Consider the following 12,800-nt stretch of genomic DNA (forward strand, 5'->3'; position numbering starts at 1 on the left):
ATTTGTCACAATCTACCTTCAGATGATACTATATTACTTCACATATTCAATAAGAACGTTACAATAGTTACTACCCTTCTGAGATTTATACTGTTGTCATGTATTTTACTTTACATGTTTTCTAAGTCCCATACTACACTGATATTTGTCTTTAAACAGTCAATGACTTTTTAAAATGTTCAAATAAGAAAAATTATTTTAAACATTTATGCACACAGTAACCATTTTCTTTACTCCTTTATTCCATTATTTCCATCTGCTGTCTTGGTGCAAGTGTAGGGTGAATTCTTTCAGCTTGTATGTAAGTACAAGTCTTCATTTTAGAAAGATATTTCACTGGGCACGATATTATCGGCCAACATTATTGCTCTTCAAATATATTAAAAGTATCACTCCACTATATTCTGTGTTTCATTCGGGGTACTTCTCTTGCTATGTCTTCGCAAGTTCACTAACAATTTCATTGCAATGCTTATTCTGGCATTAATCCCATCCACTGTATTTATCATATATTTTCAACTCTAGAAGTCTGATTTTCTTAAAATATATCTTCTATATCTCTTTTTACCTTTTTAACACACGAAATATAATAGTGATAACTTTAAAAAAAATGCCATTACCTCATTCTAACATCTCCGCCAGTTCTCAGTTGGCTTTGATTGGATGATTCTTCTCCTCATCATTGTGGATTGTATTTTTCTTGCTTCTTTGCATGCCTGGTAAGCTTTGATTCGATGCCATGCATTACGAATTACTGTTCTTAATATTTTGTATACAGTTAAATTACTGGAAACAATTTGAGTCTCTTGGGTCTGAATATTTGTTAGGTATGACATAAATTGTAATAGTCAGTCCGAGGTAACACCCTTCTGATTATTCTACCCAACTTCCTTAGATAGTTTTTTCCAGGTGCTATTCTGGTCCCTGTGTTAGGACCTATTCCTTCTAATCACTTAAGATTGTTTCTCTGACTTGCTAAGCAGTTTCATCACACTTATGTGCTGATCAATACTCTGCTGAACACTCAGGGAGCCTTTCACAAATTTCCAGAATTGTCTCTCAATGTAGAAACCTTCTTTTGTTACTCCACCCTGTGAATTCTAGTCACTTTGGTTTTCCTGGAATCTCAGCACCATCTCTCAATTCATGGTATCCTCTGGTTCTGCCCGACTTCCCCTTCTTTGTCATGGCTTGGGAATCTCTTAACATAGTAAAAGCTGGGACAACTATAGAGCTCATAGCATTTGTTCCTTATGTTTCCAGAACCATTCTTTGTTGCTTGATCTTCAATGTTGCTTGATCTTCAAATTTTATGTTTGTGGGGTTTTTTCATATTTATTTTAGTTGTTTCAGTTGGGAAGGTGAAGCCAGTACCTATATAAACCTATCATAGCTAGATGTAAAAATCATTTGCTTTTCTTTTTCTTTTTATGGTGCTGGGGATTGAACACATGGCCTCTTATATGGTAGGCAAGTGCTCTACCACTGAGTTACATATCCCTTTTCTCATTTGCTTATTTTTTTAATAGCAGAATACATAATGAAATAAATTTTTAAAGTTAACTATAAAAGAGAGTAACATCAGGATAGACAGAACTGGGACAAAAGCTAGAGTTCTTTCAAAATCAGGCAGGAGAATCACAAGTTCAAAGCTAGCCTCAGCAACTTAGCAAGTCCCTATGCAACTTAGTGAGAACTATCTCTAAATAAATATAAAAAGGCAAGGTATGTGGCTCAGTGGATAGGAGCCCTGGGTTCAATCACCAGTACAAAAAAACAGAAACAACTTATTTTTACAAATTAACTTTGGCTCTTCTAAATATTTAAATAATTGTAAAATAAATTAAAAAATCTTAAAAAGTAATACCTAAATATTGAAAGCAAAAATGAAACAACCTGTGATATCAACTTGGTGACAAACCACAGAAATGAGTTATTTCAAACACACCTTAGTGGGATATAGCTTAAAGACAAGAGAATTTCATTTCATTTCAGGAATACATTTCTGAAAGTATTTTAAATAATATAAATATAGTCGTATGTTGCTTAATGATGGGAATAAATTCTGAAAAACACATCGTAGGTAATTTCAGTGTGCAAACATCATTGAGTATACTTATACAAACCTAGAAAATATAGCCATTTCCACACTTAGGTATTCATATATGGTATATTATTGCTTTGAGGATAAAAACCTATAAGATATTATTATACTGAATACTGTAGACAATTGTAACATTGTAAATGTTTATATATCTAAACATATCAAACACAGAAAAGATATTAAAAATACTAGGTGACAAGAATTTTTTAGCTCCATTATTATGCACTAATGACCAAAATGTCATTAAGTGGCACAATACTGTAAACAATTATATTGATGTCATTGAAAACTGGAACTCCAACATCAGAGAAAGAAAACACAAATCTAAGATAGATGAAGTGAAGTAAAATCTCTAGCATCCTGAATTTTCATGGGAATTATCTAAATGACATGATGAAAAACCCCCACATATTTCTGAGCTTTGTTCACTAAAAAGGCCTACAAATGACAGTCAATTTGAGCAATAAGCAATCCTAGTACTTGGAATGTAGCCTCTAAATATGAATTCTTATTGAAAGGAACCAAAGTTATTTTAGAGAAGTAGTTCCTTCAAGGTCTGGACAGGAAATGTTTAAGATGAACGTGGAACATCTCATACTTCAAAAGCAAGGGAAATAGGTAACAATGACCACTAGGTGGTGGCAAAGGGTCCCAGGAGCCAAGATAAAGAGGCTTCTACAAGGCAAAAGGGGGGGGGGGAATGGAGCATCAGGTAAGAACAATTACTATTCCTAATTGGATTAAACACACCAAATATTTTTAAATGCATGATAATCATATTGACAAATAAAAGTTAAAAAGATTTCAAGCCCCTTTGTGTATCATTTGATAATGCTAGAAGAATACCTTACTATTCTGAATTGAACCTAAACCTGACTACCAATTTGCAAGAAATATAAAGCAACAGACAGAGGCTGAGGTTGTTAGCTCAGCACTTGCCTAGAATGCATGGAGCCCGAGGTTCAATCCCCAGCACCACCAAAAAAAAAAAAAAAGCAATAGAGAAAACAGGTTAAATTGTTGTACCAGGGGATGTCATTTATTCACCAAAACTATAATATATCCTAGAAGTCCCACAAACATATTTTTTCAATTATTGCAAAAAGTTACATATATATATATTTGGTACCAGGGATTGAACTCAGGAGCACTTGATCACTGAGCCACATCCCTAGTCTCAACCCCATTGTGTATTTTATTTAGAGACAGGGTCTCACTGAGTTACTTAGCACCTCACTTTTGGCTTTGAACTCGTGATCCTCCTGTCTCAGCCTCCCGAGCCGCTAGGATTAAGGCATGTGCCACCATGCCCAGTCAAAATATATTTTTAAAGAGCTATTTTTCAGATAGAAAGCCACAAGGGACATGCAACTGTCACCCCTAAGAGCAGGAGAACAAATAGGTGAGCATTCTACCTGGAGGCACCCTCTAGACCTCAGTTTGGGAAGGAGAACCCAAATGGGGCATAACAGTCTCACTGTGCAGAGAGAGACCAGAGTTCCAGGAGATTAAGCAGCCAAAAATATGTAGAGAAAACTACCAGAAAGATGGGAGCCACAAGAAAAAGAGTTCCAGAAATCTGCATGGAGGTGGTCTTCAGTTTGGGGCTACATTCTAAGCAGTACCTGTGAGGGCCAAGAACAACTATAAGCTAACCAATCCCACAGTTGGCACTGAGCTGAGAGAAGTCTGGATTCCAGCTAGCCAGAGAGAGTTGACATACAAAAACAGTATGGTCAACAAGCTCATGAAGAAGTATTTGATCCAGGCATCATGGCACATGTCTGTAATCCCAGCAACTCAGAAGGTTGAGGCAGGGGCTGGGGATGTGGCTCAAGCGGTAGCGCGCTCGCCTGGCATGCGTGCGGCCCGGGTTCGATCCTCAGCACCACATACCAAAGATGTTGTGTCCGCCGAGAACTAAAAAATAAATATTAAAAATTCTCTCTCTCTCTCTCTCTCCTCTCTCACTCTCTCTTTAAAACAAAAACAAAAAAAAAAAAAGAAGGTTGAGGCAGGAGGATCCCAAGTTTGAGGCTGGCAACTTATCAAGGACCTAAGCAAGTTAGTGAGACCCTATCTCAAAAGAAAAAAAAGTTCACTCAGTATCATTAATTATCAGGAAATAAACTCACAAAGACATACCCACTAGAATGGCCCAAGTGCTAGTGAAGATGAAGTCAAGTGGAAGTCTCCTAAATTGCTGGTGGAAGTATAAAATGATTGTAGTCATTTTTAGCATGGCTTGACAGTATCACACAAGATAAAAACATACATTAAACGTAGGAGGCAATTGCACTCCTAGATATGAGTCCACTTATAGTGGCATATATATAAAATAGTACTGTAGGAAAAATGAATCTATAGTTAAAAAAAAAAAAACTTATCAGTGGTTGCCTGAAACAGGTGGTGAAGGAACTCACTGGGAAGGATCCCAAGGAAACCCCTTTTCTAGTGAAAAAACTGTTCTATATCTTGATTATGGTAGTTTTTATATGGGTATCTACATTTGTTAAAACTCAGAGTGTGCTTGCTTTGGCAGCACATATTCTAAAATTGGAACAATACAGAAAAAATTAGCATGGTCCCTGAGCAAGGATGACACCCACATTTGTGAAGCATTCCATAGTTTTGTGGAACCAACCCTTCAACAGATGAATGGATAAAGAAACTGTGGTACATATATGAAATGGAATATTACTTATAGCATTAAAAGAGAAAAAATTATGGCATCTGTGGGTGAATGGGAATATCAGGTTAAGGGAAGTAAGCCAATCCCAAAAACCAAAAGCTGTATGTTCTCTCTGAAAGTGGATGCTGACCCATAATGGGGGTGAGGTGTGTGGTAAGGGGCATGGAAAGAATGGAGGAACTTTGACTGGGCAGAGGGGAGGTAGGACAGGTGAGGGGGCATAGGGATAGGAAAGATGGTAGAATGAGATGAACCTGATTACCCGAGGTACATGTAGGACTACACATGTGTTGTGTACAACTAGGAAAAGTTTTGTTCCATTTATATTCAATGAATTGAAATGCATTCTGCTGTCATGTATAACCAATTAGAACAAATTAAAAAAAAACCTCACTGATATTGGCTATCAAGGAATTACTGTTAAGTTGGGTGATGGCCCGTGGGTTCATTATACTATTCTCTATGCTTTTCTTTAAAGCTTTTCTAATTAAATTTATTCTTTAACTAGTACATAGAAACAAACACTACAATTATTGAAGTAGGTAACATGACATTTTGATGCATGTATACACTATGTAACGTTTAAATCAGGTTAAATATATATCTACCTCCTCAAACATCATTTCTCTATGGTAAAACTTTCACAATCTTTTCTTCTAGTATTCTGAAATGGACAGTATGTTATGGTTACCTATAGTCCCCTACTATTCTCTCTGCTCTTATTTGAAAGTTTCCATGATAAAAATACTAAAAATAATTTTTAAATTAAGATATAACTTCAAATATTTAAAGGATTTCTATGTAGAAAAGAATTCAATTTTATAGAGAAAATCATGTGAAGGAAAATTTGGAGTCAATACAAGGATGAACTAGACAACAGAAGAACATATAGCCTTGTAAGAGAGTGACTCATGCTAGGAAATACTGGTGTACAGGCCTCATAACTACTCGTCAGGGCCACAGTAAAGAAAATTACAGCAATGAATGAGAAACTAGACTAGCTGACTTCCAAGGTTTCTTCTAACACTAAGATTCTACTAAGATTCCATTGATCAATGAATCTGATTGGTGCACATCTCCCAAACACATCAGAGCCTATTACTCTCCAGTCCTATCAGATATCATACTACTTGTTTAAGATTTTACATTGACTTGTTCATAATTTTTGCATATATTTGTTAAGTCCTTTTCTTAAGGCTTTCAAAAATCACAATCGTGCCTTATACCTGTTAGACTCTTTTAGTCCTCGCACAATGTCCTGTACATACTGGGCCATCAAAATGCCTTTTTGAAATCTCCTTTCAAATCAGTCTCCTAACATTGTGCCTCTCCTTTACCACTCACATCTATGTCTTACCTATCACCGTACAATCACTGACCATACCTGCACCACATTTGTGTCCCCCGACCTAGAACTAGAGGAGGGCTCTGTGCATACCTAAAAATATGAATAAAGTAATCCTTCCCATATCGTGAGGCTGTTAACTTTCCAAGTGATGCTGATTCATTCTGATAATCAAATTATGACTGTGGAAGACTGCTTTAATCACTGGAAATATCACTATTCTAACTGCCTGGCTTCTATATACCTCTTACTCAGGTGGCTGCCACCATCATGAACAAACATGGAGCCAACTGAAAAATGATTTGTTTCTCCCCACCACATCTTTTCCACCCTGGTGGTCTTTCCTCCCCAGGTATATTCATTGTCTTTATACCACCTTCTGACTGCCTACATGAGAATTAGGGGGTACGTGGGGGTAAAACCCTTCAAAATGCCAGACACCTCACCAGACACTTTACCTTGTCAAATCATTAAATTCTTATGATTGGAGTAAGCATTATCTACATTTTTCAGATGAGGAAAACTTTTTTCAAAAGTTTAGTTATTTGCCCAAACTTCTAAATGATAACCTTGGGATTTGAAACCAGATCTACCTGGCTACAAAATTTATACATTTTACAAGGAAAACAACATCATCATCTTTCTTACTCAAGCCTTGAAATAACACAATCTACAGGAAACAACTTCAGTTTAGGAGGATTACTGTCACAATGGCCCTAGGACCATCTTATCCTCCAACCTCTAAAAGCTTTCTCATTCCTATAATTAAATTCTAAAAGTCCAATATCAACAAATACCAATGGGGGGGAGGTAAGCCCTAAAATGCTTAGATAAGCTTCTAGACAGATTAAATGTCTTGTTTGGATCATGATTTTCTTTAGAAAGATCAGCCTTAAGTGACTCTAAGAAACAGATCTAACCTAATTCCTTTCATTCTTAAAACTTTCTAAGGATCCCCACTATTAATGGTCTAATGCTACTTTGGCTCATGACTTCCTTTAAGATTTGCTGGCCTCTCCAACAGACCATCCCCTTCCAACTTCACACTTTACAACACCAATTATTCACATTCTCCTGCCCTCCCCAAATATCCTTTTCTTGATGTTTCCATTTCTCTGAACACATTTCTTCTGACTACCAGCTTCCCCCTCCGTCTTCCACCCCAGCCTGTCTAATCAACAACAAACTACATGTCAGACTCCTGTTTGCCCTTTGCCAGTGCTTCAAACACATCTCAACTACTTTATGACCTTATTGATCACCCTTCCAACCATAATAAATGCATTTATGGACAATAATGTTCTACCATCAAATAAATACCTCTCTTTCTGCCATTATCTTACTGTGTTTCAAGTGAATGCTGTTATCTCCCTGCCAGAAAGAAAGGTTCTGAGGGGAAGAACCAAGTTTTTACAGGTATGCAAATGACCAGCCTTGGTAGACAGCAAATCTTCCTCATGTGCTAAACCAAGTAGCCATTTAAGCCACACCCCTATGGCTTTTGTTTCTGGAGCTATCTACTCAAAGGGTCAGGAGTCATTTTCATAAAGACATTTTAAGTTCTTCACTTCATGACCAGAAGCCACTTACAAACTAATAAATAATCAACATTCTAAATGAAGAAACTATGTCAAACTTACCATCTTAGACAAATAAAGCAAGAATGAATGTAACAAGAAAAGTATGCTGTCCAAAAGGGTGACATCTGCTGGCTCTTCTACCTTTATCGCTAGTTGGTTTTCTGTATCAGCAGCATCAACAGGAGTACCTTCTGTTATAAGTAGCTCTAAAATTGAAAGGGGAAATGGCTATTTTATTTTATGTTATAGAATAAGAATTGTCTCTCTTCAGTTTCAATATTCATCGAGTGTTTCACTAAATATATGAGTCACAGTGCCTGGAATATGTGGCTCTCCTAAAGACAATTAACACAGAGAAGAAAACTTCAAAATCCTAATTAGAGCTGTCAGACCCTTCAATTATAAAATGAACAATCTCCAGTCTACTCTCCACTACTTCCATGGCCATACAACTGCTACCAGAACAATATTAACTCAAGGAAAAATTTTAAAACCAGAGATATGTAGACAGGGTCACATTCAACAAACATGGATTTAGTGCTGGTGAAACTTTGTGTTTAAAATTTTAGGAAAGCTGAAAGAGAGGGAGTCTTGGTTTGCAGATTTGCAGGTGGAATGAGCCAAGGCTTAACACAGCATCTGGCACCTGGCAGAGATACTCAACAATTATGTATTGAATGGACAGATGACAGCTATTTAAAAAGAACACAGTAATACCAAGAGAGACTAAAGGGAATTGGGTACAGACCTGCATTGAGGCTCTGTGAATGAGGTAGAATTCCAGTTAGAACTGAGAGCTTGTAGGGGTGGAATTTCAGTATGAGTTACATGAGCCTGGGGTACGTTTGATTAAACAGCAGGAGTCCAACATGCAGTTATTAAGAAGTTGGACCAGTTGCTTCTAAGGTCTTTCTCAACCCTGAGATTCCATTCACTACTATTCTTTTAAGCTTTTGCCTAATTTTTTTTTTTAGTTTTTTTTTTTTTTTGAGAGAGGAGAGAGAGAGAGAGAGAGAGAGAGAGAGAGAGAGAGAGAGAGAGAATTTTTTTCATATTTATTTTTTAGTTTTCGGCGGACACAACATCTTTGTTTGTATGTGGTGTTGAGGATCGAACCCGGGCCGCACGCTTGCCAGGCGAGCGCACTACAGCTTTAGCCACATCCCCAGCCATTTTTTTTAGTTTTTGATGGACCTTTATTTTATTTATTTGTATGCAGTGCTGAGAATCAAACCCAGTGCCTCACATGTTAGACAAGTGCTCTACCACTGAGCTATAACCCCAGGCCCTCCATTCACTATTGGTCTATGAATTTGACTGCTGGTGAAGTCTGCCCCATTGCCTCAGCATCTCAGCACCTGAGACACATTAAATGACATTTGGGAAGATTTTACCTATAGAGGTCATTGACATCACTTTGTGGTGGAACCTAAACATCTCCTGAACATCTGTCTCTTTTCCTTTAATATGAAGTTCGATGTCCACTTTTGGCTCTTCATCATTATCTGTCTTAGAGGTTTCCACAAAAAGACCATATTCTGCACTTTCAGGATAAATATAATCTGTTGCTGCTTGTGGTTTCTTCTTTTTTCTATCTGGGACTAAATCTTCCTCATCTTCTTCTTCTTCTTCTGAATAAGAATTCTCCAAATCCATCATATCTGTTTTCTCATCACCACCTGTGCCAATAAATAAAGTATCCTCCAAGGTTGTCAGTATATTTTTATCATCATCCTTGATGCCCGGGGGCAGAGTTACCTCAGCCTTATCTTCTCCATTTGAATTCTGCTCTTCACCTATTGAATATTTCTCCACTCCAAACTCCACTGTGAATTTCATGTCTTCTTCATTTATAAAGGTTAGTAACGGGGGCTCCCCAAAGCTTTCCTCATTCTCCTCTTCTTCCTTATCAAATGCATAATAATCAGCATTCAATTCCTCATCATCAAAATCATCTTCTAATGAAGTCACCAGTCTGGTCGTCTCACCATCAGACACAAGTGCATCAGCAGTAGAGCCAAATTTGGTTTTCAAGTCGAATGTCATTTCTTTTTTCAAAAGTTTATAAGCATCAGTCTTCTCCTGTTCGTTTGAGACCTGAGAAATGTTGCTGGTTTTGTTGCTTTCACTTTCTGGCACTTTCAATTTATCTGGTAGTATTTCTTCAAAAAGTTCAAATGAAGTTTGTTCACCCTGAGCATTATCTGTTTGACTATCTGCATGAGGATGGTTCTTCTGAGCCAAAAATTGTTCCTACCATCCATAGTGTTTTCTGAGAATGCACTTTCAATGCGCTCTGAGTTTTTCCCAACCCCCGCCTCAGTCAGTAGAGAAAAATAAAACGCTGGCAACAAGTAGGAGGGCGCCGGCAGAGACGGAGGGGACACACACAGGGTCCCGAGGCTCTGTCACTCCTGCACCCCACCCGTTGTCCTTCGAACCCCTAGCCCAGACCACAGGGCTGGGGACCAGGGGATCGGAGCCCCATGCAGCCCCAAAGAGCCACCGCAGAGACCCCGGGCCGCCCACCCGCCTGCTCACTCACTGGTGCATTCGTAGTCTGCACAGAGTTTGTGCTTCGAGCAGCGCCTGCCGGTGCTTGGGTCCGGGTGGCCCGGCACTCGCCAGGTGGGACAGAGCACGAACAGCCAGAAGAGCAGCCCAGGCACCGCAGCCATGTTGTGGTCACCTCAGTGAGCCCGTGATGCGGTGGAGTAGGCTGAGGCAGGCAGTGGCAGGCGGCGCTGGAGGGGGCTCAGGGGGCGGGTGGGTAGCGAGGCAGGGAGGGGTGGTGGGTAGCAAGGCGGGGAGGGGTGGCGCCCGGGAAGGCTTAAGCCTTTCCCGGGTGACACGTCAGCAGGGATATCTGGGGGTAGATGCACAGACTCTACTGGAGAACTCACAGAGCCAGAGCTCTGTCCTTCTCTAGTCAAGACCTTCTCCTCAACTGAAGACCTTCTCCTCTAGTCGCTGCCTTGGCAACTAGAACTCTCCTTCTCGTCCAATCACCTGCCTTTGCTTCTATGCCCTCACAAGTCATCACCCACCCATCCCCCCCCCACTCCGCCAACCGGTCCTTTCTGGCTTTCCTCAATGTCTCCTTTCTGGTCCATCCTGAACTAGCCCACTCCACTCCACCATGACTCCCATCCCCCATTCCTGGTCTGGTACCTCCTTTTCTGAACTACCAAATCCCACCCATGACTTGTCACAGCTAGTCTAGGGTTCCAGGCTCCCTCCCCTTCAAACTCCTTGAGGATCCTTGAAGCCCCACCCCAAGATCCCTCTGATTAGGAAAGGGGAAGGTGAATGGAACTGTGAGTGAGGGTGTAAACTGGAGACAGTGGCCTGCTTTTTTTTAAGGCGGGGACAGGTGGGGGCAGAGAGATGGACATTAGTCTTCCAGCTAAGATCTTGAGATTCTTATCTTTATCCATAAGGGAAGAAATTATTTAATTCAAAAGCATATTTTTAACTCTCATTTTGTGCTACCATTCATGCCAGACGCTGGACAAGGCCCTAGAATGGTGTTGGAGTGGATGAAAATCAAAAGACAAGATATCTGGTCCTGGTCGGAAAAAGTCCACAACTTAGTGGGAACCAACTGACAAAACCGATTGTCAGAGAAGAAAGCTACTAGCTAACGTTTCTTGAACGCTTTATGTCCAGTTGTTATTCTGAAGGTTTTATATATATCAATTCATTTAATCTTCATAACAATAGTACCTTACAGTAGTAGTAGGTCCTACTCAAATCCTTATTTTAGAGTAAATTGAGGCAGTCACACATCCAGTGAGTAATGAAGCTAAGTTTCAAGCCAAAGGAGTAGACTCCTTTTCATCACAACCTATCAACTAACAAGCAATTGTTGTACTTTCTGACAAGAGGAGCAAAATCTGATTTAAATCATAATATAGCTGAATTATTGATATGTACAGTTAACAGGGGGAAGGCACAAGCTAGCCAGCCCAAGGAAGAGTGTCTGCAATGCTCCCGTCCTGGGTGGAGCCATTCTCGTTTGTCTGTGACCAAGGGCTTGTCACTATAGTCTCTGCTAAGGTTATTCATCAACCTCCAACAATGAACCCATCAGTTGTTTCCCCAAATTAACTGAATCTTTAAAACTTAGAGAAAAGAATGTAGTCCACCATGCTCATAATGTTAAATAAAGAAAACGATGGAAAAAAGGTGTGCACAAACATTTGTCTACAGGGGCCATGAGAGGTCCCGGTTGGTCCAGTGTACTTCTGCGCTTTCTGGAGAACCAGTGGATCATAGAGAGAAACTGTCTGAGTCATTCTTCATTTCTTTTCTACCATGTATTTATTATAAAATGTATCTAGTAGGCATCTCTAACAACATGTTGAAAAAACTGAACTCATTTTTCTCTCAAAATCTGCTCCTTTCAGTCTTCCCTATCTCAGAAATAAGAATGACAATTTAATTCCCATTTTCCAGGTGCTCAAAGCCCAAAACTTACAAACCATCTTTGATCTCTTTTCTCTCACATTCCAACTCCAGTCCATTAGACAATATTATGTCTTTATTTTTATAATTTTATTGAGATATGGTTGACCTACAATAAATTGCACGTTTAAGGTGTACGATTTGATAAGTTTTGACATGAGTATACCCATGAGACTATCACCAAAATCAAAAGAGTCTTTCATCGTTCTTTGTAATCCCTCCCCTCTCCTTTTCTGGGCTGTCTCCAAACATCTCCTGTCATTATAGATTGTTTTGCATTTTCTAGAATTTGATATAAATTATACAACATTTTATTTATTTATTTTTATTTATTTATTTTTCTGACTTCCTTCTTTCCAAATAAGCATTTGAAACATGCCCCCAATCTGACCACTCCTCTGCATCTGCTAAGCCAATATACAGGCCAAACCCACATCACAAGTCACCTGAATGATTCCCTTAGCCTTCTTCTGTCCTTGCTTCTGCCCTCATTTCCCCCAATATCTATTGTACTGATGGCAACTAGAGTGATATTCTTAAATATAAATTTGATTGTGTCTCTCTGCTCAAAATCTTCCTATAGCTTCCCATTTCCAAATAAAAGGCAATGAC

The 12,800-nt window shown here is 39.0% G+C and overlaps 1 non-coding gene and 2 pseudogenes across 1 annotated transcript; 1 reads left to right on the top strand and 2 right to left on the bottom strand.

The window, feature by feature from the left end:
- Positions 1-7,836, bottom strand: part of LOC144252707 (transport and Golgi organization protein 1 homolog) — a 29,168-nt pseudogene extending 21,332 nt beyond the window's left edge.
- LOC144252737 (U6 spliceosomal RNA) lies at positions 4,631-4,737 on the top strand. The gene has a single exon (XR_013343050.1). It is a non-coding gene; the product is annotated as a U6 spliceosomal RNA (small nuclear RNA).
- A 1,253-nt stretch (positions 7,837-9,089) lies between the features above and the next one.
- On the bottom strand, positions 9,090-10,399 carry LOC144252698 (transport and Golgi organization protein 1 homolog; annotated as a pseudogene).
- Between the last annotated feature and the right edge of the window lie 2,401 nt (positions 10,400-12,800).

Source organism: Urocitellus parryii, unplaced genomic scaffold, assembly GCF_045843805.1.
Source record: "Urocitellus parryii isolate mUroPar1 unplaced genomic scaffold, mUroPar1.hap1 Scaffold_53, whole genome shotgun sequence".
Classification (NCBI taxonomy): domain Eukaryota; kingdom Metazoa; phylum Chordata; class Mammalia; order Rodentia; family Sciuridae; genus Urocitellus; species Urocitellus parryii.